Source organism: Dromiciops gliroides, chromosome 1 (assembly GCF_019393635.1).
Source record: "Dromiciops gliroides isolate mDroGli1 chromosome 1, mDroGli1.pri, whole genome shotgun sequence".
NCBI classification, from domain to species: Eukaryota; Metazoa; Chordata; class Mammalia; order Microbiotheria; family Microbiotheriidae; genus Dromiciops; species Dromiciops gliroides.
The window spans coordinates 289,632,544-289,659,941 of NC_057861.1; the positions used below are offsets into that span (position 1 = coordinate 289,632,544).

At 35.7% G+C, this 27,398-nt stretch overlaps 1 protein-coding gene across 3 annotated transcripts in view; it reads left to right on the forward strand.

Moving 5' to 3' along the window:
* ZFHX4 (zinc finger homeobox 4) overlaps positions 1-27,398 on the forward strand; it is a 232,014-nt gene that overhangs the window by 27,175 nt on the left and 177,441 nt on the right. The window lies entirely within an intron of this gene.

Below are 27,398 nucleotides of genomic sequence, written 5' to 3' on the forward strand. Positions count from 1 at the left end.
AGATAAAATGACTTTTCCATATAGTTTCATAGATGATAGGGCTTGTATGGTTTTCTTTTTTTTTTTAACAGCAACTTTGTTAGCTAGATATTTATTGACTGAGAACAAGGTGGGGGTGGGGAGTGGAGGAGAAAGTCCATGAGTTGGGAAAGACATCATCTTTTGGCATATGAGCCTGTTGACAAACATAATCTATCAAAATATGACTCTTCTCCGTGTTCACAGTAACACAGAGTAAACATACTCTCAGAGAGCATTATTAGAAAGTGTTCAAAGTAAACATTGTCATCATTTCACATGCCTCTGTCCCAAGCCAGTCATGCCTTTTTTTTTAGATGTTAAAGGGTGTGGTGTCAATAAATATGTTCAGAGTATGGCAAATATATTTATTTTTATCTTTACTGGAAAAGACTATGCAGATGTGATGAATATGTGCAAGTGATGAACACCATTTATTACACAACTTGTCATGACTTTTTCCAAACCCTAATTACTGGATAATTTATTCTCTTCAGTGTGTTTACTGGATTGGCTTGATTGTCTTGGTTCATATACAAATGTAACACATCCATTTCTATGATGAATAACTTTGTAACTTATTAAAAACTTCTTTTGTCTAGAGCATATTAAAATTCAGGAAATATTGCAAACCATTAGTCATTGTAACAAGCTCTAAATATGATTACAAAATCCATTTTGCAAGTGTTATCTATTGATTTATACTAGAAATCAGTGATAACTAAACTATTAGGAGTCAACTACTGATTACAGTACCTATGTTTTTTCAAATCATATTTTTAAAATGAACATAAGAGGGGACAAACTGGATTTCTACCTTGGGTACAAACATTCTTAATTTTGTTGGTTTAGTTCTGTTTATTAGGCTAGTTTGGGGGGGTTTATTTTTCCAGTTTGAAGTTTTATTAGAGGTAAAAAATACTATGCATGATGGCATGAATCTAGTGTTTGAATTTGTATTGTATTACCTTCAATATAGGCACTTTACAGAGCAGGAATGAAAGTGTTAGACTTGTTTTATAGTACTTAAGGGAAGAAGGCCTCGGCAAAAGATGGAAGTTTTTTAAGCTTGTGATATTAAAGATAAAATACAAAGGAGGAATTGTATTACACTTCAATGGTTTGGGTTAGTTGATGAAAGTTTGTAAATGTCTTTCTATTGCTAGTTCAAAGTGTTAAAATTTTCAGAATACCTAGGAGGAGAAAAATATTAATTTTGTATAAATAATAGCTCTAGGCCCTGGAAGTCATATAGAATATTCATGAACTGTGTTTACACTCAAGTAGCTAGCTCCTCTAACAATTAAGTTAATATGCTTGGCATTATAAGATGGAAATGTGTAAAATTTTCCATTTTATAAATATATGGAAGTATGAAAAATAGTAGAATAGTGATGTTTCCTTTTTCTTAAATTTATTGAAGGTGTCTTACTTGGATGGAATAATACAATGTTAAAGTTGGAAGGAACCTCAGGGATCAGGCTGCTCCAACCTCCTCATTTTAGAGAGGAGTGAATAGTTGCTTATAGTCATTGACCATTCTTTGTGGAAGTTGCCTTCATAAATTTCACTGCAGAGACAGTTTGCTATTGTCTCTGAATGTTTACCAACTCACGAAGGGCTAAAAGGGATGACTATTTGCAAGTATAGATTTCAAAGCTATTAGGGAAACCAGAGTTTGTCAAGTAGAAAAATAACTGGCTACTTTAGGCAAAATTTCTTTTCATAATATTGTGAAGTAAAAAGAAAAGTTAGTCTTGCCCCTCCTACATTATTTATATTATTATGATTTTTTAAATGTCTAACTTTCCTAATATTTCATCATTTAAATATATCTAATATGGTAATACCAATGGGGTGGCTAGGGGTGTTTAGTGGGGCAGCATTCTTACTTTCAGTGAACACAGTTTCAGTTTTGCCTTTTTTTTGGGGTGGGGAGCAACCTTATATTCAGACTGTTAGAATTTGGTATTAGAAAATTAAGCCATAATCTTTTACAGTATCCAACAAGAAGTATTTAATAAATACTATCAGTATAAAGGGGAAAAATGTTCCATAGCAACCAAGTGCATTTCCATTTATCAGGAAGAAAAGTTGGAGTTTTCCAGGTTTAGAAAGCTTCAGTGTTACTGATGGTGCTGTACATATCATTCTAAATGTCCCTCCATCCTTATATTGCCCACATCTGTACATCTCTACCTTTCTGCGCCATTTTAAGGATGCTATTTTCCACTGTAATTTGTTCTTCTTTTGAATAATGGCAGCTCTGTGTGGCAGCCAGATATGAAGCCATTGTCAAGCAAATGAAGGACAATAGAAACAGCAAGCTTTAGTTGCCTTGTACCCCAAAATGTAATTGCTTGATAAGCAATATTGGTTTTAATTGAGAATATCTGGACAATGACAAGAAAAGCAATGATTTGTAAGAGAAAATATTAAAATTAGACTTAAAGTAATTTCTGAGTTTCTGATTTGATGATCTATATTTACACTAGATTTTAGGTGTTGAATTCACAATTGTATTCACATACCAATTTAGTTAGTTAGATTTTAAAGGAAAAAATGAGGCAAATACTGAGCTGTGAGTAAACTTTTTACTTTTTCGCTTATTGACAACATATTGACTTAGAACACTATAAAGACCATAATTTGTCAGTTCAATTTGAATAGATCATCTCTCCTGTTCTCCAACTAAAGTGGTATTACCTAAAAAAAGTGAGTGACCTAATTCCAGTTTAAAGAGGTCAAAGGTTAAAGGTTAGTCCTAAAGCATCATCTGCCTAGCTGCTTAACTTTAAAATGATCAATTTAATGAAAATCTGTTTTACAGATGGCGTTTTAATGTCTTTGGCAGGATTTAGGCAGCTTAAACATTAGATGCATGCTAGTAAAAATTATTTCTTTATTTGACCAGAAAAACACCTTTTCTTTTATGTTTAAGGTAAAAAGCATGTGGGATATGGTATTTTGGCAAAGGACCCAGAAGCAGAAAGTGTTGATGATCTTTCCATATGGGCTCAAAAACAGAATACCTTTATGTCTGTTGCTAACGATGACAGGAAAAAAAACCCAAGCATAGCTGTATTCAGGTTTTGGCCATAATATTTTACTTTGAATTTATTTATTTATATCTTTAAAAAGGGAAAGCAATTTTAGTTGTAACCTTCCTTGAGGAAAAAAAAAATCTTTCATTTTCTCATAGAACTTTCTGAAGTACAAAGCACTATACTTTTCTAATTTAAAAAGATAACACTACCTAGGTGAGCTTTCCTCTAGTAAAGCTCATATGAAACAAAGTTGAATCATGGAATAAAACTCGAACAAAAGGAACTTAGAATCACCTTAGTTTTGATTTCAACTTTATAATGAATACATTTAAAGTAAAATTGATAAGGACCAAGTATAGAAACATAGTCTGCTTCGTTAGCCAATCTATTTTATATTTAGGAATTTCTTAAACCTTTCACGCACAATAAGTGTTTTCAACATAACAGTTTTCTAAACTTGATTGCATTTCTCCAATGGTAAACATAAGCATATTGATATCATGTCTGTTAATTTTCCCATCGTTGTTTTCCCTACAGTTCCTAGTAGAGTGACTTTCATGTATCCAACACCAAAATATTTGATTAATGAATAAATCAATAAGTGGAAATGTTTTTCCACAAAATAAATCTTCTATTTTTATAACAATTATATGTTTTTATATATCACAAATCATCACAAACCTGTTTCCAAAGAACCCAATAAAAAAGCATAATAACAAATGCACAATTCTAGATAATTAAACTAAAAGAACAAAAGAGGCTTTTGAAGTATTTTACAGGTTGGATTTAGAATCCAGCCTTCTGTCAGTTGGGGTCAAGAATTTTCATGGTCAGCTAGTGAGTCTTCATTTCTATGCAGGAAATGTAAATACCATGCAGCACCTGCTCTTCAGCTGAACCTATACTATTTTTTTAAACTGAGGTGCCCACAGATTTTCTCCTTCAAAATCAAAAGCTTAATTACAGTACAGTGCTGCTTTATGTCTCCCCACCCTTTTTTTTCCCATTTGCCAGAAGTGAAGCAGACTAGTCTGTCTGGATTCCATAATGCTGTTTGCATATTTGTATTTTAAATCAACTGGGAATAGTGAATGCATAGATTGTCTCTATCATAAGCAAAGAAGCCCAAGTGGGATTTAATCCTTAGGTAACTTTATAGTGAAACATTCCCCCAAGGAACATTTTTGGGGTTTTCTCATTATCCATGTTATGGATGAGAGAACTAGGGTTAAGAACTAGAAATCAAAGACCAGGAGAGAATGAGAGGAGGTGTGTTGGAGAAAAAATGTGAGAAAGGAAATCAAAGTGGAACAATTAGCTCCAACCACCTTATTTTCTTTTTCTAATATGAAACAATGATAACCTGATCAGTTTGGAATTAACAGGGAGTCACGAGTATTTTAATTTCAATAAGCTTATGTCTAACTTTGTAATTTAAAATCAAATATACCAGATATGTGCCATTCCAATTATTGAACTGTCATTGTCCCAGTATGATGGCAAAAGAGGTCAAGAGATTGTGTGGCACATATTTGCATAAAAATCATTGTGCAGAAGGAAATTGCAATATGTCTGAGTATCTAAGAAACCAAAAACATGTTTCACTTAATCTTATTGCAGTCATTTGTTTAGATGAAGAAAGCTGTTTACAGAGATAAACAAAAGTTATTCTCTGCTGTTAAACATTAACCTAACTATGGAAAATATTGCTATTTTTTATTAGTTTCAGATTTATGTTCATTTCAAGGTTGAAATGTAGTGTGAAATTTAATTCCAGCATCTGGATTTTTTAAAGAAGAAATTATAATTCAAATTATTCTATTGCATTATTATGTCCAAAGATAAGAATGTTGAAATAATATTTTGTATCATGGGACAGTATGTGTAGGCCTAATACTTACACATAAATAAACAGATCAGACAGATGTTTAGCTAATAGTAATTTATAAATTATTGTTTTTTAAAAGATCATAATATAATTGGTTAGCTCTGATCCTTAGTATAGGTACTTTTTTCAAATGGCAGGAAGTATATTGTGTTATGTGGTGGGGATGATATTTATAATTTTCATTCATCCAACACATATTTATTCAGCACCTACCATACATGAGGCACTGTGTTAGGCACTCCAAGACACAAAGACAAAAACAATCCTTGAACTCAAGGAGCTTATATTACACCAGGACGAAATAGTCTAGATACCCTAGATCAATAAACACAAAACATACAAAGTAATTGGGGAGGTGGGGGGAAGGTTTAGTACCAATTGAGGGGAATCATGAAAGGGCTCTTATAGGGGATGGCACTTGAGTTCAGCCTTGAAGGAAGCTGGCCATCCTAATAGGTTAAGAGGATAGCAGGAAGACTATATCTGTCATAGGGGACTGTATGTACAAACACTTGGAAAAAGAGAAAGATTTGTGTACAAAGAACAGCAATCAGGACAATTTGACTGAAGAATATAAATGCAGGAAGGTGAGCACACCTGGATAGGTAGACTGAAGCCTGATTGTAAATGGTTTTTAAAGTTAAATTATGAAGTTTGCATTTACAGGCAAGAGGGAGCCACTGGAAATTCAGGAGCAGAGGAATGAAATGGTCAGTCTTGGGTGTTAGATCTACCATTTTGGTAACTGTTTAAAAGATGGATCAAATGAGGGGAGATAATTAAAGAAATACTAATTAGAAAGTTATGGTAGAAGTACAAGTTAGAGGTGATGAGGACCTAAATAAGGTGGTGGCCATGTGAGTGGAATAAGAGAGGGTGAATGTGAGAGATATTGTGTAGGTGGAATTCACAAAAAAGAAATGATTAAATATAGCACATGAGGGAGAATGAAAAATCAGTGATAACTACTAGGTTGAGAATTTGGGTTAGTAGAAGGATAGTAGTGATCTAAATAGAAACAGTCAAGTTAAAGGAGAAATTTTGTTAACAGAAAACAGAGAACTTTGTTTTTAGAAGTATAGAAGTTTGTCTTTACACACACGTCTATGGGGTTTTACTCATACATACAGATGGACATTAAAGCTTATACTAGGCATTGGGAACCCAGGGCAGAGTGGTAACAAAATGGATTTTTTTGTGTGTCAAAATAATGGTTTTAGCTTCATGTCAAATTGTAGTTAGTGGAAGTTGATCATGGGAGTACTATGCTCTCCCATGTCCTGTGGGCTGTCTTTTCTGTTCTCCCAAGGCATCCATCCGGTGTTCCCATACTATTTACTGATATTCTGGAAGATTCTCTCTCTTCTATCATTATAGTATCTGTCCCAGAGATGCCCTTCTCAAATGTCTCATGATCTTTTCTTTTCCTTCTCACTCCCTGTTCTCACTCCCTGTTTCTTTAGTTAGGATGTGTGATTAATGGAATCATAGTAAAATATGACTTATGTAGATTTACTAAATGTACCCCCCTCCTTGGACTTAATTTCTTGAATAAAATATATACCAATCAACAAACATTTCCCATTTATAGATTATTATGGGAAAAGGACAATGCTCTTTACCTATTTCTCTCAATCTTCCTACCAAACAAACAAATAAATGAAAAAAGAAGTAAGCAGCTTGGTATCTTCTCTTTTAGTCATCAAATCTTGTAATTTCTTTTTCTATAGCATTTCTTGCCTACTTCCTGTTCTCTCCACTCCCATAACCACCACCCTAGGTCAGGCCTTCATCTATGGTCTATTGCCATAGACTTCAAATTGGTCTCTCTGCCTTAGTTTTCTCCCTGCTCTAATCCATCCTCCACACAGTTACCAACATGATTCTTCTTAAGTGTAGTTCTGACTATGTTACCCAATAAACTCCAGTGGCTTTCTATTACCTCTGGGATTCAATACAAGCTCTATTATTTGGACCCTTCCTATCTTTACATTCTTTTAACATATTGCTCCCCTCTACATACTGTATAGTCCAGCTCTATTAGTCTATTTGCTATTACTTATACATGACATTCCATCTTTTTGTCTGTGACTTTACAATGGTTTTCCTTCATGCCTGCAATGCTCTTGCTCTGCCCCTAATCTCTGACTCTTAACCTTTTTTAACACTTAGCTCAAGTGCCACCTTCTTCAGTAGTCCTTTCCAAGCCCTCTTAGTTTCTAGTGCCATCCTCTCTAAGGTCACTCTCAATCTCTTTTGTACTTATCAGTACATAGATTGTACTGATTTATGTATATGTTGTCTCCCCCATTGTGTGGGCTCACTGAGGGCAGGGACTGTGTTTTTGCCTTACTTTATATCACCAAAGCTTAGCACAAAGACTGTTATGTTGTTGTTCAATTGTTCAACCATGTGTATCTTTTCATGACCCTATGGACAATGGCATGCTAATATTGTCAGTGGATTTTCTTAGCAAATGGCGCTAGAATGGTTTGCCATTTCCTGCTCTGGTGGATTAAGGCAAACAGAGGTTAAGTGACTTGCTCAGAGTTACACAGTTAGTAAATATCTGAGTCCATATTTGAACTCCAGGCCCAATGCTCTATCCACTGAGTCAGCTAGGTGCCTGGTGCATAGTAAGTGCTTAATAAATGTTTGTTGGTTGATTATGACCCCCGCCCATCACTGCAGATCACTTTATGTCTTTGTTTAGGGAATATAGCCTTAAAGCCACTAATTTTCTAAACAGAATTTTTAAACCACTTTGTCTACAGACAATCCTAAAGGTGACATTTGGGGAACTGAGGCAAATATGCTGCCAGAAAATAATTACCTCAGTTCTCTGGTTTGTTACTTGAGTTTTAGTTGGGGGGGGGGGAAGGAGATGAATCACTCACTACTCGTTATTACAAATGAGTGCTGTGATGCTGTGCAGTGATACAATTCAGTCATATGTTAACCAGGCCCAACACTGATGAAAGGGTCTTGGCCCAGAGTGGAGTGAGGAGGAGCTGGTATGTGCAGAGCAACCACGAACCTGCTTCCATAACAGCTGGTTTCTCTGAGCTCTACTGTACATGCTTCACATCAAGTTCACTTTCAGGCTGAACCCACACTCAGGCTCATAGCTTGGAATTTGTCAGTGTAATTCAGGACAAAGCAGGAGCAAACAGGTTCTATGCAGCAAAGTGAATGATCATCCCTTGATTATGGATTGAAAAAGAACCACCACTTCATGACCCTGAATAAAAAAATAGGACGTTAGGGAGGAGGGTCAGGTGGGGAAGGAAGATTCTAGGGATGTACTATAGATTTGTAGCTATATAGGAGGGAGCAACTTTAACCCATTAACCAAGGGTTGCCTTAGGAGTTAGTGGGTTCTTCCTCACTTAGAGGTCTTCAGACAAAGGCTAGGTGTGCTTTGGTGAAGATTCTTTTTTGTTATAGGTTGAATGGCTGCAGAAGGCCCTTCCAACTCTAAAATTCTCTAATTTTGTAAGCTATGCATTAACTTTTTGCCATTAATGCAAGGTGGTAGGGGCCACCTTCATGTATGATACTTAGCATTTTTCTGAGTTCTCTAGGGGGAGACTTTCTATGTCTCCTCTCTTATTACAGTTATGAGCCTAGGACTCGTATTGGCAGCAAGAAGGGGGTGTGACAACATTTTCTTATTGTTGTTGAGTTAAGTTGTGTCTGACTCTTCGTGACCTCATTTTGGGGTTTTCTTGGCCTTGCATGATCAAAAAAATGACATTGATAGACCATCTTCAGCATCTTGGGATAGAGCAGGGGATAGAGTGCTAGGCATGGAGAGAGGAAAACATTTTCCTGAGTTCAGATCTGGCCTCAGATACTTATTAGCTATGTGACCCTGGGCAAGTCACTTAACCCTGTTTGCCCTGTAAAATGAGCTGGAGAAGGAAATGGCAAACTATCCAATATCTTTACCAAGAATACCCCCAAAGGGGTCACAAAGAGTTGGACATGACTGCAAATTACTCAACAACAACAGCAATAACACAGGACATTTAAAATCAGAGGTAGTATAGTGAGGTAGAGAGATGAATTTTGAATTAGAGGATTTGAGTTCAAATCCTAGTTCTTCTCCTTACTTTCTATTGTATTTTACCCTAGGCTAATCAAATAAATTCGCTGAGTCTCAATTTTTTTATCTGTAAAGCACAGGGGTTGGACTAAATCATAGGATCATAGATTTAGAGCTGGGATATAAGGTCCAGATAAAAGCTCTTAAAAAACTAGAAAGTCATTATTATGTCCTCTTTCCCCATCCCTTAAGCTGTATGTTGGCCATTTAGTTCCACTCTCACTTTGTTCATGAGAAACTAAAGCAAAGGGAGTTGAAGTTATTTGTCTATGTGCATATTGGAGGTAAGGTCTGAGTCTTCGATTAACCTTGGACCTCTTCCAACATCTTACACTGTGATCTTTATATGATAGATACTTAATACATGGTTGTTCATTTCAGTTCTATAAAATTTAATTCTATGAAATATTATAATTCCTAATTTAGAGTTATTTTGTATATTTGTGGTCCATGCATTTGCAACACCGCAGACCTTTTTCAACTTAAAATCCTTTAGGCATATCCAGGGTGGGAATGATGGCCAAAAGGCGAAAAGGTACAAAAAAGAAGATGAAAGAATGATGGGAATGCAGAGATAAAGAAAAAGCATGCTAATTCCTCACCAACCTTCCTTTACCCCTCTATCTAATCCAAGTAAATTCCTCTATAACATACTGCCCAGATTACTTCCCAGCACTTATCTTTTCATACTAACTGCCCAAGCAGAATCTGGAGATTAAAAACCCTTTTATCTTATAATATACTCCTTGGTGGCTTACTTCATGGGAAATAAGGGTTATGGGGATCTTTATAGCTCCTCAAATGTGGATAAAAATAGGGGCAGATTGGAACCCAGAGCATGAAGTTAACTCCAATTTATTGATAGGTTTTTCACCTTAAAAAGTTGGTTCATCCTATAATTATTAAAAGATGTGTTGCCAAAAAAGATTGAATCATGTCTTATCTGAACAGGATCTGCCTCCTACATAGATGAAATATGACATCCAGAGTTAGTTATGTGATTTCAGGTGCATTTGGAAAAATCCCCATTAAAAATATAATTTCCTTGGAAGCTTGAAGTCCTATATTTTTTAATGATTCATTCTTCTGTATTAATGATTATCATCACCATCATCTTTTTCTCTGCCTTCTTAAAATGTACAAACTCCAAGAAGTGACAGACAATATCTTAAGTACCCAACATTTTCCTATGGAACAGTACAGAATTTGGCAGCATTGGGTACCTGGGGAAGGGAAAAAAGGAATGGGAAAAGACAAAGAAAGCAGAAGTTGAAAGAAACAAAAACACATTTTAAAACTTTAAAGTTTTAAAGTTTTTAAAGTTTTTAAAGTCTTTAAAGTTTTTCCAAAGGCTAGTAACACATAAATATGAGACACTTTGGAAGTTATGCTAAAACTTTTATAACAGATAAATGAATTAATCTAGTAAACAAACAAATAATCATTGAATAAAACAAGAGCAAGGACAAAGTGAAAAGTCCTTTGTCACTCTACAAGAGTCCTACCTGTTTAAAATAGATTCATACTGTTTGGGCCCGGTAAATCTACTATTTCTCAGTCTGCCTTATTGCACTACCATACACACCACATGGCTTCATTTTGCCTCCAGGTATACATATACATGTCAATGTTTTTTCCTGAAATTCACATATTTAATCCAAGCAACAAATGTTTAAGTATTTCACATGAATAAAACATATATAGAAATAGATGTCTCTATAGTCTAATAGAGCCTTTTTGGAGAGTTGTCCTTAGCATAAATCCTTAGCCTCATATCATTCTGGATGTTTTTATTCCTGAAACTATTCTTACAAACCTTGCCACTCTTTTTTATTCATCCTCAATTATCTGCCTTTACTCCTATCTTCTATAGGAGCTAAAGAATCATCAGATGAAGTTGGCTCTAGAAGGATGGTATGTGCTGAAGTATGAAATTCTGATTTAGCAAAAAAAAAAATAGTTCAATTAGGAAGAAAAGTAGAAACTATGTGTTTCATAAAATAATACAAATATAGATTTAGAGAAGGAAATTACTTCAGATGGTATGTAGTCCAACCTCCTTACTTTACAGATGAGGAAACTGAGGCTCAGGGATGTTTTGTAACTTGCCCAGAGTCATACAGCTAATAAATATCAGGATCAATATTCCAATCTATTTCTTTTGATTCCAGATCTTATGTTCTTTCCAATGTCTCATACTGAAGTTCTCATCAAACAACACGCGTGACATATATGTGTATAAATATATATAGGCATATAGATTATATAGATTTCCACAGTATTCAATTTTGTTATTGTTTTTATTTAAATCATTATTATAATTATGTATATTATTTTCCTGCTTCTGATTACTTTATATCAGTTCAGATAAGTTTTTTCATGCTTTTTTATGATCTTATTCAATATTTCTTATAGTACAGTAATATTTGATTACATTGGTGTGCCACAATATGTTTAGCCATTCATTCCCTAACTGATGGTCATCCACTTTGTTTCTGGTTTTTTGATACCACAAAATGCTCTGCTATGAAGATTTTAGTATTATGACACCTTTCTTTCTCTTTCTTTTTTCCTTTCCTTCTTTCTTTCTTCTTTGTTATCTCCTCCTCCTCCTTTTCCTTCTCTTTCTTCTCCTTCTCCTTGGGATGGAGGTAAATGCCTATTAATGGCATTTCTGGATCATAGCATATGGACATTTTAGTCACATTTTTTTTAGTATAGTTCAAAACTGATTTCCAGAATGGTTGGACCAAAACCACTATATTAGTGGTCCTGCCTTTCTAAAACCCCTCCAATATTGATTGTTCTCATCTTTGGTCTTTTTTGCCAGTTTTATGGGTGTGAGACCTCATCCTCAGAGTTGTTTTCATTCACATTTCTTTCATTATTAATGATTTGGAACAGTTTCTCTTATGGTTGAAGTTTGTATTTCTTCTTTTGAAAATTGTTCATATTCTTTGACCACTTAGCCATTAGGTAATAACTTTTGATCTTATATATTATCATAAATTCACTGCATATGTTATATGATAGATGTGAAATAAAAGTGAAGATATTCTCATATCTATAGTGCTATATGTATGAGAGTAAAATTATATAACTATATATATTATTTAATATAAGAATCTTACATAAGAATCTCTCCTTCACATATATAATAAATTATAATATAAGAATTATATAATTATGTATTATTTAATATAAGAATCCCTCCAGTTTTATTTCAGATCCATTCCTATTACTAAGTTCTAGCAATTCTTCATCATATTTTTCGAATAAACATTCATTTTTTCTTCAAAAAAATTTTTATTTCTCAATTCTACTTTTCCCCTCTTTGTTGACTGGTTACTCCAGCACTTTGACCACTCCAGTTATTCAAGGTCTGTTACCCTTCTTTTATTTTTTTTCTGTTTTCCAGCTATTCCATACTTTTGAATATCTCTGTATAACTGTTTTTAGTTATATATATATATATATTGTTTGTGATTATATATCATTTGCATTTACTGTTCAACCTTCAGATTGTCCAGATTCTTGAGTGCTAGTCCTGTCTCCTAACCTTCCTTTCAAATTATTTTCCCCCCACTAGCATTGAGGGCTCAGTCAAGTTTCGTTATGTCCATATGTATGCAGCATGGAATGAGAGAAAAACAAAAGATATTCACACAGTATTTTTTTTTATGTTTAGAATTTTATTTTCCAAAATATATGTAAAAAACTTGACATCAATTTTTTAAAACTTTGTGTTCCAACTTCTCCTCCTCCCTTCCTTCCCACCCCCACCCCCAAGAACTCAAGCAATTCAATATGAGTTATACATGAGTAATCATTCAGGCAGTATTTTTAATGTAGACTAACTACCACTCAGGTAACTCTGGATAACATATACTTCTGGGCCAGCATTATAAGGTTTGGCAACTTAAAGTGATCACATTTGCCTTGTTGCAAATTTTCATTTCATTTTGTACACAAGGAGAACTTGTTAGTATATAGTGACTGAAGAAATAAAAAAAAAAAAAGACCAAACAGAAAGATTTTCAGTGCAATTTAGACCTCATCTACATCAAACAAATGAAACATACTTGGGCAAACTTTTTCCCCCCATTTTTGATGCCCATTTATATCACCTCAATTGAATGAACTCATTATCGAAATTGCTTTTCTATCAGAATATCTGTAAGAACAGATTAATTTTGCTGTTTTCTTTTTTTAAAAAAAATCTAGACCTATGATTTTATTGGTGTGGATAGCTGCCAGAGTAAAATCTTCTCCCACTTATGTAAATCAGAAACTCTTCTTCTATAATTTATAGTCTTTGAGAGATGTCTAGAGATGCTGATAGGTTAAGTTACTTACTTGAGGTCATACAGCCATCATGTCTCAGGGGCAGGCCTTGACACCATATCATCGTGACTCTAAGGCTGGTTTCTCTACTATTCTGGAGACTGTCCTTTTGCAATGATAACATTACTAATGATATGAATATTTCAAACAACCAGATTAGTAAGTATAAAACATGGAAGAATATATTAGGTACTGTAGTTTGGGATGCGCTCCAACTCTGAAATGTTTCCAACTCTAACAGGCATGAAAATTAACCCTGCATTATACCTCAGAATCTAAAAGAAATCACAGTAGAACTAAAGAAAGTCTGAAGGGAGGACTGATTAAATTAATTAATTCAGCCAACAAAACAAATAACATACTTTTTTCACTGATCATAATTATAACATGTTTGTAATAAATCTATTCAGAAAATGAGAACAAAAAAGGTTAAACCCTCAATTATCTGAACTCTTTTTGCCCAGATCCTGAAAATGGTTTAATTGAGACTTATTATTTTCATTATTTGTGTGAATATATATTTTTTAAATGAAGGGAAATTTAAAATACACTTAATTAAATATTATGGGCCAGTTATTTATATGCAATTAATTTGATTTCAGGTATATTACTAAAACCTTTTCCTGCAGGGTATGAGCAAGTATCCTGAGTCCCCAGGGAGGAAAAGCTTTAAACACCCTGCACAAACCTTTAATAAGCACGAAAAATCAGTTCACAAGATTCACATGACTGGTAAAAGTATAGGGAACTGGAAAGGATTTGGTTAAGAAAAAACCCTCTCTTAAAGATATCTAGGTTCACTGATTGATGTAGCACTTCAGAATTTGAGACAAACTTGGGTCAGTTTATACAACTTTTTCTCTAAAACATTTTGAGACTTAAAAACATAGTTTTTAAAAATCAAAATAACTGTTTTGGGTGGATTCTTTCAGTTTCCTTGATTTGTACAATAGTAACAGCGAAACTAAAAGAAGTTTAGGCTTGTTGGTATATCTAACAGTCAGAGATTTAAGGAAAAGAAACAAACCTGTGTAAAACTAAATCAATTTTGGCAAATGTGCATTACATCAGTGCAAGTTTTTTGGTCAAATCAGGATTGATTCTTGAAAACAATCTCCTTAAACTATCTTGTCATATGATCTTTCTATTACATTTACACCACCTCTTGCTGTAGGCATTCTTCAGGCTAGTTTAGATTTACTAAGATGCCACATTTAGGAATGTTGAAGTTTTTCAAAAGAAGTGAGAATGTTCAACTCACAACCCCCATTGCAACCCTTTGCTCCCAATTTTAAGGAGAAAAAACAAGATTTTCTTTCTCTATGCTTTATATTTACCGAGGCAGACTAGCTCAAGGTACTGGGCATTGCAGGACTTTTAATACTTTCTATTGAACCAAATTAGAGCAATGTTTGCCCATCTAGGAAGTTGTTATTCACTGTTTCTGCTATTTGGAATTTAGGTAGAGAATGTTAAACCTTTGGCTCATGGGGCTTTCAAAAACATTCATTGGTCTGTCTTTCTCTCTGTTCTGCTTCACAATAATGAAGTAAAAGTCATACACTATTCTGCTATGTTTTTTGAAAGGTAATTCATAGTATTGATATCTCAGAAGTGTGGGTTGTTTTTTCAGTTGTTTGCATCATAACCTTTGTGCCAGAGATCCACATGGCACCAAGGGACTAGGTACAGTTTGGGGGCTTTTCTAATTTCATAGGATCTATGTTTGTTAGAGACTTTGGATTATCTTTGAGGAATCTGAGGCCGAAAGATTGAAAGCCATTCACCCAAGACCATTCAAGCAGTATGGAGCAGAATCAGTATTTGAATTCAAATTCTTTCAACCAAATCCACTGCTTTTCTAATTTCTCTTGGCATAAATAAGAGTCTCTTTCCTCAAGATGCTTACACTCGAAGAGTCACTAACAACTGGCAGATTCAAGAGAGGTTGCCTGAAGTAGGTGGCTCTTGAAATGAGACTTAAAAAAGCCAAAAGTACTAAAGTCTTAAAGGTTGGAGTCAGACTGTCACCTGGGGAGCAGAAAGTAAACCAATTTGGCTGGAATGCAGACTGATAGATATTCAGCTTGGAAAGATAGGATGGAGCCAGAATATGAAATGCTTTAAATGCCAAATATAGGTGTTTTAAATTTTATCCTAATAGAAATGGTGAGCCATCCACGCATCTTGAGTCTGGAAGTAATGTGGTTAGAGATATGTGCATTAGGAATCTAATCAATTTGACAACTGTATGGAGGATGAATTGGAAAGGGGAACGACTAGTTACAGGGAGACCAACTTTGAAGTTATTTGCAATTATTCAGGTTAGAGGTGAAGAGGAATTAGAAGAGGATGCTTGTGGCATGGTTACAGAGAAGGGAATGAATGGGAGATATGTTGAGGAGGTTAAGTCTGTAAGACTTGATGACGGATTAGATATGTGATAGTACGGAGATGACTATGATCACCTAGATTTTGTACTTAGGTATCTGTAAGAATAGTGGTGCCTATCCCCAGAAAAAACAAATAAAGGAAGTTAGGAAAAGGGATGGGTTGAGAGAGAAAGATAATGAGATCTATTTTGACATTCCTCTAAGGATGCAATAGGAGACCTAGCACTTAATCATTCTTGACATTATTCTCTTTTTTTGCCTCTGCTCCTACAAGTTAGTGTCCATGCTTGCCCCAGAGCTAGGTATCTAGCTTCAGGAAACGTTTCCCCTGCTCCAGGTTAGGACACAGTGAATACAAATGTTGATGTCCTTTCCTTTGACACGTGGGAAGAGTTTCCTGGACCCAAAAGAATACTCTTTATCATTAAGAGCAGATCAAAAACCCTCTAATTAACTATTTTTAGCACTTTGGTGAAATTATTCAACTCATATAAGGCTTTCAGCCATCTCTGTTAGTTAACTAGGCAAGGCTAAGGGAGGGGCTATGCTTCTAACAGTCATAAAGCACATGTTGCCAGGTGGATACCATTTTCCCAAGTCTCTCAAAGGGAGAGGGTAAAGTAAGAAGGTTCTAACAATCTTTTATACTGTGCTTATTTATTTTAGAAAAGAAGAAAAGTTAAGAGTTCCTTGATATCTATATTCCTTTTTTTGGTTTTGTTTTTGGTGTAGTAATTAAAAGAAAATCTAAGTATCTTAGCTTTCTTTGGTAGTTTGCACTAGGTGCTAGGAAGTTAAATAGCCTGAACACCTCATCTAAGGCACATTCATTATAATCCTATTATATTTAAATGATTATCAGTTCTCTTTGAAATTCTTATTATCCAGGCTCCTTCAGATAGTTATTCAACCTTCCAGGATGGGTAGGATGAGACTAAAGGAAGAACTGTTTGAGTTTCTGTTGCCAACACATTATCAAGGCCTAATTCTACCCCCTTCTACTTTTAGTGGTAAAAAAGGGCGGGGGTAGGGAGAAGTTATTCAAGTAAGTATGATAATCTTCCTATTTCCTCATGTTAAAGGACTTTTTCAAACTGCTTTTTTAAAATCTGAAGCTAGGAGAAACATTTGATTGACTGTCTAGAGTAGTACGTGTGTATGTGAACAACTACTGAACTTAATCATATAGCATAGGTTGCCAGAAAACAAGGTGGTCAGGTATTAATTTTTACTTTAAAAAAATCTTCTTAATGAATTACAGCTCAGGGCTACTTATCATAGATTCTTGGGGATTGGAGGGACTTTAAGGATCATTTAGCTCAAATCCTCTCATTTAAAAATTGAGAAAACTGAGGCACAGAGGTGAGAAGTAACCAACCCAAGGTCATAGTAAGTAGTCGAGCTAAAACTCAAATCCAAGTTCTTTCCACCATACTCTTTCTTTCAATCCAGTCCAGGCATTGAGGGAGAGAACAGGCAGGAAGTTTAAAACAAGAAGGGCCCTTGGTCCAAGACAATTGGTCTCAGTGATAGCAGCAATCTACAGACTTCACCCACCTTAAAAAAAATAAAAGGGATAAGAAAAGCAGTGGTGAGAAACTACCCTCTATGAGGACGTTGAGGGCACTTCACATTAGAATAGGCTGAAAGATGCTGAGTCTGGAGAAGAATAGATTTGGGGAACCCAAGAGAGCTTCCTTAAAGTATTTGAAAGATGAATAAGGTAATTGAGTATTTGACTTATCCTTGTTGATTCCAGAGTGAAGTAGAGCAATGGTTAGAAGCTATAGAGAGGCAAATTTAGGCTGCATCTAAGTGTGGTATCCTATCCGAGGCTACTTCTTAACCTCGGATTACACTAGTACTTTGGCCCCAGGGGCAGTTTACTACTTACTACCCTTCTTAGGGTTCTGGAGGTGATCCTGAGGGTTTGGGAATGCTTCTAATATTGTTGCTCCCGAACTACATCTGGTGTGTTCCTTAGAGATTGCCAGCAATCCAGACTCAATGCGTTTTGACAAAGAGGTATTTAATTTTGGCTGAAAACATCATTTCAAAAAGTTTGTAAAACACTCTCAGTACATACAGAGTCCAGGTGAAAGTGGGCTCAAATTTACAGAGCACATGTGTCAAGGAAACAACTCGCAAGTCCCCACTTTTGGAAGTCATTTTTATCCTTTGCAGTCTTCATGAAGTTTGCTTGAGGTATGTGTAGCTCTCTCCTGGGCTTTGAGGATTGGTGCCCTTGTAGGGTCGTAAAGCTTAGCTTTTCCTTGTTATATTTAGTTTGTCCTCAGAGGTTTCCACCAGCCACTGATATTTCAGAAATTCTGCTACTAAAGTTTATGGGGAGTCTAAATCTTCCAACCTTTTGAAATTCACAAAGTTTTCTCCTGATCAAGGGAATGTTGGATAGGAAACAGAAACCTTTCCCACCTTCTTTCTTAGAGGCTTGCTGGGGGCTGCTCTACCACTAGGCTAGCCTGCTTTTTGGATCCTGGATTCCCAACTGGCTTTCTGCTTTATTCAAAGCCTTATAGGGAGTGACTGATTCTTTTCAACCAACCCCAAGAAATTTCCTGTTTGACTTCATCTGCTTTCATTCAGTGACCTAAGTTCTTTATTTCTCCCAAATTGATTAAAGACTTGTTTGTACCTTTTATTGATTGGTTGGTTTAATGGATGTGTCTAGCAATTGTTCACACCTAGTTTACACCTTTGATTGGTTGATTCTGTAACTAGATCAAATAAGCATTCTCACCTGAAAAAGATATCAGAATACAGAGCATCTTGCCAGTTATATTAATTGGGGATGAGGAGAATGAGATATTCTTCTTACATAAGGGAAAGCTTCCAAATGATTGGCACTACCCAAAAGTGGAATGAGCTACCTCAGGATTAGAAAGTTCCTCCTCCCTGGAGGTCTTTAAGTAAAGGCTTGATGACCATTTGTTGGCTGTAGAGAGGAATTTCTTTTAGTTCAAATCAAATCAACAAGCATTTATTAAACCCCTATTGTGTGTCAGGCATTATGCTAAGCAATCTAGTTGTTCTCTGATGTCTCTTCCAATTTGGGAATTCTGTGGTTCTAGGATCATTCCATTCAAACAGTTGCCATAACATAAAGCTGAGACCTGCCCTTCACAGTGGCAAAGAAATAGTCATTCTAGACACTTCTTCCTTAAAGCCATCCTGCTGATGGGTCTCTTTCAGAATCTGGCAGCATTTGCGAATTTCCAAGGAAAATGGAGCTCAGGGTATTTTAGAAAGAGTCCATACAAGGTGTCAGATGATCTAAGACTGAGTTCCAGCTCTACCACTGACTTCCAGGGTGAGCTTGGGCAATTTACTTTCCCTCTCTGGCCCTCAGTTTCTCTACCCATAAAATCACTAGAAACCTCTACTAAGTTTTCGGAATTTGTACCTTGGTTGGGAGTTTAGACTTCAATTTGAATCCTAACTTTTCTACTAATTTTTGACAAACATGTGATGCTATTATGGTAGTAAAGATGTAGAGATGGAGGTTAGATGATAGTACAGTTAGGTGGATAGGGAATTATTTGAATGAATTGACCCAAAGTGTAATCATTAATGGCTGGATGTAAATGGGGAAGGAGGTCTCTAACAGAGTTCTCCAGGGATTTGTCCTGGAAATGTGGTATTTAACATTTTTGTCAATCATCTGGATAAAGACATTGATAATAAGTTTGTCAAATGTGCACATGACTTGGGAGGGACAGGCAATGTAGAACATGAAGTCAGATTGCATAAGATGAAATTTCATAGGGATAGATGTCAAGTCCTACACTTGATTTTTAAAATTAACTTCTCAATTACAAGATGTAGGAGGTGTGATTAGATAGTTATCAATCAGCAAATCTAGAAGCATTTATTAAGTACCTACTTATGTGTCAGGTACTATGTTAGTCATTGAAGATAAAAGTCCAAAGAATGAAACCATTCCTACCTTATATTCTCATGGGGAGGACAAGTATAGAATGGGCCCAAAGTCACATTGTTTTAATAACTTTTTGAAAATTATTTTTCTTTACTTTTTGTCATTTATGAGATTTGATTTTTCACGCATAATGTAAATTCATTTCCTATAAATACCATATATGATGCCATGGCATTATAAATTAAAAACAAAAATGAAGGAGATATTAAATATTAAAACCCCTTCATGACTTTTGGCCCACCCTGTGTGTATGTTTGTGTATACGTATATGTACATGTACATGTATATGCATATGTGTATATGTATGTACATATATATATACATATATATATATACACACACTCATATGAAAGTATCATTTGTTGGGGGAAAATGTGAGGATTTTGGCAAAGTCCCAGTTCTACATTGGTCAAAAATATAATAGCATAGGAAAAGAATTTTTAGGTTATAGTAAGAGAAGCATCATGCCCAGAATATGATTTATAATATTTTAATTGGTCTTTATCTTGTTCAGGCAGTATCTACTGTGTCTGGTTCAGTTCTGGGTACCCTCTTTTAAAGAAGTCAATGGTAATCAAGAGTATGTTTAACAAAGGAACACTTCTAGGACATGTTATCCTCATGTCTGCTGTCATATCGAAGGGGAAGTAGATTTTATCTATTGGGTCTCAGAAAGCAGAAACTAAGAGCAGTGGGTGGGAAAGGAAGCGATGTAGATTCCTACTTAAGGAAAGGAATATCTTCATAAAGTTACTCCCCTACTCAGTGGACTCTATTTTTCCTTATTACTTCTAGGATCAAATGTCAACTCCTCTCTTTGAAATTTAAAGCATCTCACAGCCTATCCTCAGCCTACCTTTCCAGGCTGATTACATATTACTTCTCTTCATGAACGCTGCAATCCAGTCAAACTGAATTTCTTCTTGATTCTCATACATAATCCTCCATCTCCTATCTCTGTGCCTTCTCAGTGGCTGTCTTGTCCACCTGGAATTTACTCCTTCTTCACCTCTGCCCCTTATAATCCCTAGTTTATTTCAAGGTACAATTCAAGTGCCATTTCCTGAATGAAATCTTTAATATTCTCCCTGGCCGCTAGTGCCTTTCTCCCCAAATTATATTTTATTTTATTGCATCTGTTTTGTATACTTATATACATCTGTGAAGGTTATTTCTCCTGGCTCCATTGTTTATTCCTGAAGAGTAGGAACAATTTCTTTTTTTGCCTTTGTGTCCCCAGAACTTAGAATGGTGACAGGAACCTAGTTGGGGCTTGATAAATGCCTGTTGATTAGTAAATTGATTAATAATCAGAGCTATACAAAAGTGGAATGGACTGTCTCTGAATGTAGTAAATTCTATTTTACTTGAAGTTATTAAACAAAGGCTATTGGATGGACTTGTCGGGTGTGTTATATAGCAGACTTTCATTCAGGTACAAGTTGGACTAAATGACCTGAGAGGTCTCAGTCTCTAAAAGACCGATTCTATGATACCTCTGCAAACTTCTCTAGGCCTTATTCTCCTCTTTTACAAAATAAATTTAAAGGGTATTAAATATGGTTGTTTGCATTGTTATATGTATTAATATCCTCTTGTGGAATAAAAAAATGATGTTTTGGGAGGAAGAGACACTATTTGAAAAATATGTAGATCTATTTAGGGCTATTCTTTATTTAACCAGAAAGAAGAAATTTAGTCTTGACATTAGAGCAGGAGATGGGGGTCAAAGTTCCAGGGTTCTACCCTAAGCTGTTTCTACTACCCTAAAAATATTGCCCCACAAAGGGATGAAATTTTGCAAATAAATGTACATTTATTTAGGTTAAAGAATTGTGTGTGGTTACTTGGATTCATCTATTTAAATGAAAATATCTTTTAGGGAGATAATATATTATCACCTTGTTGGGGATTCATTTATCTGCTTTTTCAACTATGTCAGCTAGTTGGGATTAGTCCACAGAAGAGATAAGAATCTGCTACAGGATAAGGTCTAGGTTTGGTACTTAAGGCACTTACTTCATGGAATTGACAGAGTAGGTTATAGTAGACCATGGTATAGAGTGAGGATATGGGGCACCTGTAGGAAAGGGCATGAAGGAAAAGAAAGATAGAGAAAAAGGAGACGGAAAGGAAACAAAGACATGATTCACCTTCTTCAAAACTTTGCCTAGGAACATCTTCAGTCTTTGATATCTGTGTTCTGACTAAATGCATTCCAGTAGAAGGGTAGGTTGTTTAATGTAAATTCTTTCATTTATTAGGGTTTATTTTTCAATATTTCTTAATTACCTATTGTGGTAAAGGTTCATTCCTTTGAGAGGACCATCCCTGAATTCAGCATAGAGCTAAGTTTGTCACCATCACACTACAATCTTTTCTCAGACTTGGTATACTTTCAGATTGCATGTTCCTCATAGACAATGGATTACCCCAATGTAGATGTGTAATGGGAGAGAAGCATGCCCCAATTAGATATGTATTAGACATCCAACCAGATTTTTATATTGAGAACTTCCAATTTTGGAGGAAGAATGTGGGTGTGGTGGAGAAAAAACTGGACTTTGAGTCCGAAGAGCTTGGTTAAAATCTCAGCTGTTGTACATACTCCCTGTGTTGCTTCAAGACAATTAATTTTCCCTATTGTTGCCTCAGTTTCTTTAGCTGTTGAATGAGAGGACTAAACTAGGTGATCTCTAACACCCATTTCAGTATAGTGAATAGAGTGTTATACTTGGAATCAGGAAAACCTGGGTTCAAATCCTGCCTCAGAATGTCAGTTAATCTCTTGGGGTTTCATTTTCTGCAAAATGAGTGGATTAGAAGAAAGAATTTCAAAGGTTCATTCTTGCTCAAAAACTATGATCCAATGAAATCTCTAATAAACAGGGTCTGATACTTGCAGAGACCCTCTAAGCTTCTAATAGGAAAATGTTTCCTAAATCTAAAGTATTATAAATGTTTTACATTTACAATTATATTCCAAATTTCGAATGAAAGGGTTAAACCAAGTACTATAAATATTGGTGTTATTTATTTGACTGGTTTTAGTCTCATTGATATTAGCATTAAATGGACAGATCATTATTTTGATCAATTTTTTCCCTTTTTAATTTAGGAGAGTGTTGGGAACCAGGGTTTGCCCTAGTATGTGAAGTAGACAGTTTATCTTTGGTGTCTACCATGCTATGTGACATCCCTTAGCTACATTCCCTCTCAAATGGTTGATATGGTAGGATTACAATCTTATCAAAATATCCTCTCAGAAGGGGCAGCTAGATGGCACAGTGGTAAAGCACCGGCCCTGGATTCAGGAGTAACTGAGTTCAAATCCGGCCTCAGACACTTGACACTTACTAGCTGTGTGACCCTGGGCAAGTCACTTAACCCCAATTGCCTCACCAAAAAAAAATCCTCTCAGAAAAAACCCTGATATTACACACATCTTGGTGTGAATTTATGTTAGAGTATTACTCTCTCAGTGGTGGTTGTACTATAAACTTCATCTCTAATTGTATGCTGAAATTTCTTTTAGGTTTTTCAAAAGAAAGCACGCCTAGATTTCATTTGTTTTGAAAAGCAGAGGTCCCTTCCTGGGACCCTGAAAAAATGCCATTACAATGAAATTCAACTATCTAGAGAGCATCCTTTTGGGAAGGCACAGTCTAGAACCCAGAAGCAGTCTAACAGATGAATTTGATAGCAGTAAAAATGCATAGACCCCAACAAGATGGACCATAGAGAAGAAGATTATACTCAATGCACTGTGATTATTTAGTTCACTGAAGAAAGTAAAGAGAGGGCTCCATTTGGCTGGTCACAGCTACCGACAACCAGGTCGTTGTTGTTTTCACAAAAGTTAAGGAACACAGAAGATGCCACACCAGAAGAGGAGATAGAAGCATTTATTATGCACTTACTATATGCCAGACATTGTGCTAAGCATTGGAAAACAAATACAAGCTACAATATAGTTTGCCCTGAAGGAGCTTACATTCTAATGAGGGAAAACACACAAAAGAAGCAAGAAAAAAATCAGTGGAAAAAGAGCTGGTGACAGTGATTAGAGACAGCATATGTTAAAATGAGCAGCATATGATCTGTATCTGAGAACAGAGTTAATGATGAAGGAATTAGAAAGACAACATAGTCCTACAAGAGAGAGTAAAAGCTTTGCATTCTGAGGACTTGCTTTCGAATCCTGCCTCTGTAAGTTACTATATGATTTTAGGCAAGTCACATTGTCTCTTTGTACCTCAGTTTCCTCATCTGTAAATGAGGTGGTCATTCTAGATATAAACTCTAAGATCCCATGAAACTGAAGATATGACAGCTTTGCCATCTGAATAGTCGAAAAGCCACCAATACCTCAATAACCCCTGAAGGTACAGGCCAAAGACAATTTTGGATAGGGAGGGAACATGGTCACTTCAACAGCATATAAAGGCTTAATATATTTCTCCTCTGTATGTATCTGGGGGTCTGGGAGGGAGTAGGGCAGAGAGGTTGCAAATAGCCATCTCAAACTCAATACTTTGCCTCAACTCATAGGACTTTCTCCACGGTAAAAATTGCCATATGTACTTTAGTGAGTGAGATGCTAAAGCTTACTATGATGGAATATGATTGCCTCTATTGCAGTATCTGTACAAGCTAGAATGCAGAGCTAGATGGATTGTAGTACCTTAAAGCACTCTATAAATGTGATCTACTGTTAGCCATCTCATGGTACAGATTCTAAGCTCCCTCTAGGGAAAGACAAAGGGCAGAAGTAAAAAATGGTTAGGCCAACATCAAAAGAAAAAAATAGACATGTACCTAACTTGAAAGAGTAGCTGAGCATAAGAAAATGCTGATCGATTGGTACAATATTGGTTCATCTACGTTGTATGATGTCAGGGTTCAGAAAGGGCAGCTATTGAAATTATTTGCAGAATCTGAGTTATCTAAAACTGTGGAGTGGTGACAGATGATGCCCCTGACTAAACTGCAGCAACATGATCATATTCTATATGGGTAGCTTTCAGTAAAGAAATCGGTAGGCACCCCCTATATCTGACCTCATTTCCATAGAAAAGACAAAAATACTGTTTTGTTTTCCTTTTTTCTTTTTTCTTTTTTTTTAGCAGAGCTGACATGAAGGAAAGAAAGAAAGAAAGAAAGAATGAATGAATGATTGAAAAGCATTTATTAGCACTATGTGCTAAACATTGTGCTATGTGCCAGGGATACAAATATAAATGTGAGCTAAGAAGCTTACATTCTAAGAAGGGAGAAACAGAAGTGTGGTGAGAAGGAAGGGAATTGTGGTCTGAGACAAAGATAGTCTGTTGTTATAGGGCAGTATATTCATGTGCTCTTTCCAGAGGAAGTAGTAAGATTCTTGATTATAATTCTCAGAGGAAGAGGTAGGAAGGTAGAGAGAAGGTGGGAAATGGCTGGATGAAGGAGAAGTCACATCATCACAAGGAGTGTGGAGTTGGGTCACTTCCTCTTCTGCTGAGATGGTCTTCAGAGGTCCAGCTTGGTGGGGACAGTAGAAGCAAGAGGCAGGATGGAAAATACCTAGGTGAAGACCAGATAGTTGGGCCTTAGGAAGTACTGACCCAAGTGGCTTAGTTCCTGCCAGGCATGAGCTCCGAGATATGACATTAGGAGGCTGGGATAGCTGATGAAAAGACAGCAAACCGTGATGCTACAGAATCATAGTGTGATTTTTTCTGTATATTTCATTTATCTGAATAAATTTGTAAATCTAATGAAACTGTTCTGTTTTGGTGAAGCTTCTCAACTGCTTCCCTAGGACGTACTTGAGTCAGGTCTTTGTTAGCTGGTATAGTAGAAAAAATACTGACTCTGGAGTTAGAAAACCTGGGTTCAAATCCTGTCTCCTCTAATATTTATTACCTGTATGACCTTGGGCAAGTCACTTATTCTCCATAGGCTTTGATTTCTTCATCTATAAAATGAGATAGATGGTCTCTGATAGATACTAGATAGATGGTCTCTGAAGTACATTCCAGGTTTAGCTATGTAATCCAGTGGTTTAAGTAGAACCAGTTGGCTGTTTTTATAAATGCTAATGATGTAGGCTTCCATAAAGCAAAATTCTTGATGACTGGACTATTCCATTACTGTCTAGCTTTCAAAACCTCACTCACAACAAACTGGATAAAGGATAAACAAGGATTTTTTCCCCTGACTGATTCTATCTTCTTTTTTGTACCCCCAGTGAAGTATTATTTCAGAATTATAGGCATATCTGAGAATAATAATGCTTTGAGGCAATTGGGTTACTCTCTGGAAATGGTTTTACCATCTTCTTATTCCTGACGTATTATCAATCAAATGGATTTTTGTGTTATTCAGAATAGGCAATGTTTCACAGAAGAGAATTTGTGAAGAATCTGAGCAATCTTATCATGACATTTAATATGTAATTTTTATTGTTGCCTGTATTTAAGCCTTAAGGAGAATATGGAGAAACCTCTGGCTTGTTATTTATTCCATCAATAGATGATGATGATGGTGGTGGTGGTGATGAATTTATGGGATTTGGAGTCTGGCATCAATTCTTGAAATGGTGAGGGTTGTACCTTCTTTCTACCTTATAGATAAATTTGGTGGGAGAAGAGTGAGTTCAAGGTTAAAAGCTTATAGTCCTTTTCTGATGATGCAGAAAGCCCAGGGTGCAGAATGTTGGTTATAGAGTAAAGAGGAAAAAGATAGCATGGAAGGGGGGAAATTTCACTTGTGATGAGGCTGCTTCGCTTTTTATCCCATAATTAATTTTACAGAAAGGTAGTCATGTTGCAGAACCTAAGGCATCCTCTATCTATACACTCTTTATATCACCTTTGTGAGAAAAAAGTATCCGATCAAAAATAAAGGGATATCAGGGATTTGGCAAGAAAGTAAGTTTCAGGACTATTGCTGGTGTTAGTATCTACTCAATCCTATATTCTACATCCTTGGCATCTCCATTTGCCTTGCTGCTTCATTACATTGGTACATTAAAATAAATGATGTTTTATAATAAAAGAATGACAGAATTAAAGAACTACAAATGTTTAAGGCTGGAAGAGATCTTAATTTAAAGTCCTTATTTTATAGATGAGGAAATGAGGAGACCAAAACCTTGTGAGGCTAAGGGACCTGCCTAAGCTCACACCACTGGTTTGTGGTAGTTCTGGGAAAGAAATCAGGTCTCCTGCTGCAAAGTCTAGCAATTTCCTACTGTGAACCATGACCCAAAGTCATCAAGACAATGTTAAATTATGTTTAGTTATTTTAAAAGGTAAGGAAAAAGACAGCACTTCTTAAAAAGATTTTTCTCAAAACTCTTTTTAAAATTGTGACTGAGCTTTAAATGTTGTCTGCTACCTAGAGTGGATGGCTATCTGGAGACACTGTTTCTGAGGGTTATAGATATGGTGTGTGTGTGTGTGTGTGTGTGTGTGTGTGTGTGTGTGTGTGTAGGTATGTTTTTTGGCTAGTTGGTGTTTGCATGGTTCATCTGTATGTAGGGTGACCTCAATTAATTTTACAATCACCTATTTATAGAATAGAGAAATTTTTCTTTCTTCCTCTTTGGATGGATACCCTCCTTCCAAGGGTGGATATGTGGGTGTGACTACATCTT